General features: G+C 43.8%; 1 pseudogene across 1 annotated transcript; it reads right to left on the minus strand.

Moving 5' to 3' along the window:
- Positions 1–1,652: 1,652 nt before the first annotated feature.
- Positions 1,653–2,858, minus strand: LOC100985154 (triosephosphate isomerase-like; annotated as a pseudogene). The gene has a single exon (XR_008955129.2). The product of XR_008955129.2 is annotated as a triosephosphate isomerase-like (transcript).
- Positions 2,859–3,210: the final 352 nt, after the last annotated feature.

Genomic DNA, 3,210 nt, shown 5'->3' on the forward strand with positions numbered 1-3,210 from the left:
GTTTCTTGGTTTTTGTATTTTTTTTTTTAACAAGCCTAAACGTTGTGGCACCATTTCCACTCACATTTCAGTGGCCAAAATTTAGTCATATGGCCATATCCAGTTACAGGGCAATTGGAAAATCTTTTCTAGCCTTCATTCTGAGAAAAGTAAAACAGTCTCTGTCACAATAGTAAACATCGATTAAATAGACATGATATTCAAAAGTTAGGTATTCATTCACAAAAATCATATTTGTTAACAGACTTAAAATTTTTACTCTCACTATACACAGGCATTATCTCTATAAGCTATTCATGTTTGGTTTTTCACAAGCTGCCATTCACTGGGTAATGGAAAAAGAAAAGAAACTAAATTTTAGTTTAACTGAGTGAAGAAATACCATAGAAGCCTTCTATCTAATGTGCTCATTATTATTAATATTTGGTTGGTTACTTGAAAAAGTTTAGTGAGGCAGGAAATCATAGAAACAGACTTTTAAGTATATTAGGGATTTTAACTTAAAACATACACATGCACAATGTTTTGCCTAGATTTTTAATATAAATTCAAGACTTTCATTTGTATATGGATGTACTGATTAAAGCAGCCCCCACCCCCCCACCCCCTCCTCCGCTGGGCCGCCGACTATACAGTCTGTGGCCTGTTAGGAACCTGGTAGCAGAGCAGTAAGGGAGCGCTGGGTGAGAGTGCCTGAGAAACTGTGGTCAGATCACCCTGGGCATTAGATTCTCATAAAAGAGAGAACACTATTGTAAACTGTGCATGTGAGGGATCTAGGTTTCATGTCTTTTATGAGAATCTAATGCCTGATGATGTGAGGTGGAAGAGTTTCATCCTGAAACTCCCCATCCCCTGCCCCCATCCATGGAAAAATTGTCTTCCATGAAACCAGCTCCTAATGACAAAAAGGTTGGGGACTGCTGGGTTAAATTACAACCTTTCATTCCTGCATAAACTACATGTATGTGCTTTTTACAATTTTACGTTTTACTTTTCTTAAAGAAGCAAATTTCCAACTCCCTCTATCTTTTAAAGTTGTCTCTTCCACACCCAATTTGATTGTCATTTTGTACAACTCAATGGTTTTAATATATTGTGCAACTATCACAACAATCTAATTTTAAAATATTTTCATCATTCCCAAAAGAAATGCGCACTGATTAGCAGTCATTTCCCATTTCTCCCTTCCCCCAGCTCCTACTCATCTATGCTCTGCTTTCTGTTTCTATGGATTTGCTTATCTTTTAATCAAATCTCTAATGATGAATGTTTATGTTGTTTCTACAATTTTTTACAATTATCTGCAAGGCCCTAGTAAACCTCTAACACATAAACTTTTAACATTTTGTCTGGTTATATCCTTTTTTTCTTGTTTTGTTATTTTCCTCTTTTAAATTTATTTTCTTCATTGACAAAAACATATATATACAGTTATCATATAAAACATGATGTTTTGAAATATGTATACATCGTGAAATGGTTACATCCAGCTAATTCACATACGCATTACCTTACATTTTATCATTTTTTTATAAGAACAGTTAAAATCTATTTTCTTCGTGACTTTCAAGAATATAATATATTGTTTTTAATGTTATTATTTTCACCATGTTGTACAATAGCTCTCTTTTTTTTTTTTTTTCACAAGACCTAGTGCCAGGTTTATTCCCTCACGTGGGTGGTTCACATACACAGCACAGAGGCACGGGCACCATGGGAGAGGGCAGCACTCCTGCCTTCTGAGGGGATCTTGGCCTCACAGTGTAAGAAGGGAGAGGATGGTTTCTCTTCTGCCCTCACTAGGGCCTAGGGAACCCAGGAGCAAATCCCACCCCTTCCATCTCTCAGCCAAGGAGAAGCCACCTTGGTGACGTTTAGTTCCAACCATTATAGTAAGTGGAGAAGGGATTGGCCTGGTCCCAACCATTACAGGGTGAAGATATAAACAGTTAAGGAAGGTACAGTTTGGATGAGGCCACAGGAAGGAGCAGATGACACCATCAGAAGCATGTGCAGGGGAAGGGCAGTTACTGGGCTTCTGGGCTGCTTAGTCCCTGGCTTGGCAGGAAGGGTAGGGAAGATGGATGGGGCTCATTGTTTGGCATTGATGATGTCCACGAATTCGGGCTTGAGGGAAGCACCACCCACAAGGAAGCCATTCACGCCAGGCTGGCTGGCCAGCTCCTTGCAGGTTGCCCCAGTCACAGAGCCTCCATAAATGATACGGGTGCTCTGAGCCACCGCATCAGAGACGTTGGACTTAAGCCATCCTAGGAGCTTCTCGTGTACTTCCTGGTCCTGTTGGGGTGTTGCAGTCTTGCCAGTACCAATGGCCCACACAGGCTCATAGGCTAGGACGACCTTGCTCCAGTCCTTCACGTTATCTGCGATGACCTTTGTCTGCTCGAAAACAACCTTCTCAGTGATGCCAGCTTCCCTTTCATCTAGCTTCTCCCCAGTGCAGGCGATTACTCCGAGTCCCTCTGCCAGAGCATGGGCCACTTTCTGCCCAATCAGCTCATCTGACTCCCCAAAGACATGCCTTCTTTCTGAGTGCCCCAGGACCACCCACGTGGCTCCGCAGTCTTTGATCATGCCAGGGCTGATCTCCCCAGTAAAAGCCCCATTAGTCACTTTGTAGCAGTTCTGAGCAGCCACAGCAATCTTGGGATCTAGCTTCTGCCGGGCGAAGTCGATATAGGCAGTAGGCGGAGCACAAACCACCTCGGTGTCGGCGGGCACCTTGGCCGCGTTCAGAGTGCGTTGAGCTCCCGCAGACTCTGCTTTCGCCCGTTCATCTTCCAGTTCCCCCCAACGAAGAACTTCCTGGAGGGCGCCATGGCGCTGGAGCCGAGGCGCTGAAGGTCAGTGTCTCTACAATAGCTCTCTTAAACTTATTCTCCCTAGCTAAAGAAATTTTGTATTCTTTTCTTTTTTTTGAGACGGAATTTCGCTCTTGTTGCCCAGGCTGGAGTGCAATGGTGCGATCTCGGCTCACCGCAACCTCCGCCTCCCGGGTTCAAGCGATTCTCCTGCCTCAGCGTCCCAAGTAGCTGGGATTATAGGCATGGGCCACCACACCCGGCTAATTTTTGTATTTTTAGTAGAGACAGGGTTTCTCCATGTTGGTCAGACTGGTCTTGAACTCCTGACCTCAGGTGATTCCCCCGCCTCGGCCTCCCAAACTGCTGGGATTACAGGTGTGAG

Source organism: Pan paniscus, chromosome 1 (genome assembly GCF_029289425.2).
Source record: "Pan paniscus chromosome 1, NHGRI_mPanPan1-v2.0_pri, whole genome shotgun sequence".
Lineage (NCBI taxonomy): Eukaryota > Metazoa > Chordata > Mammalia > Primates > Hominidae > Pan > Pan paniscus.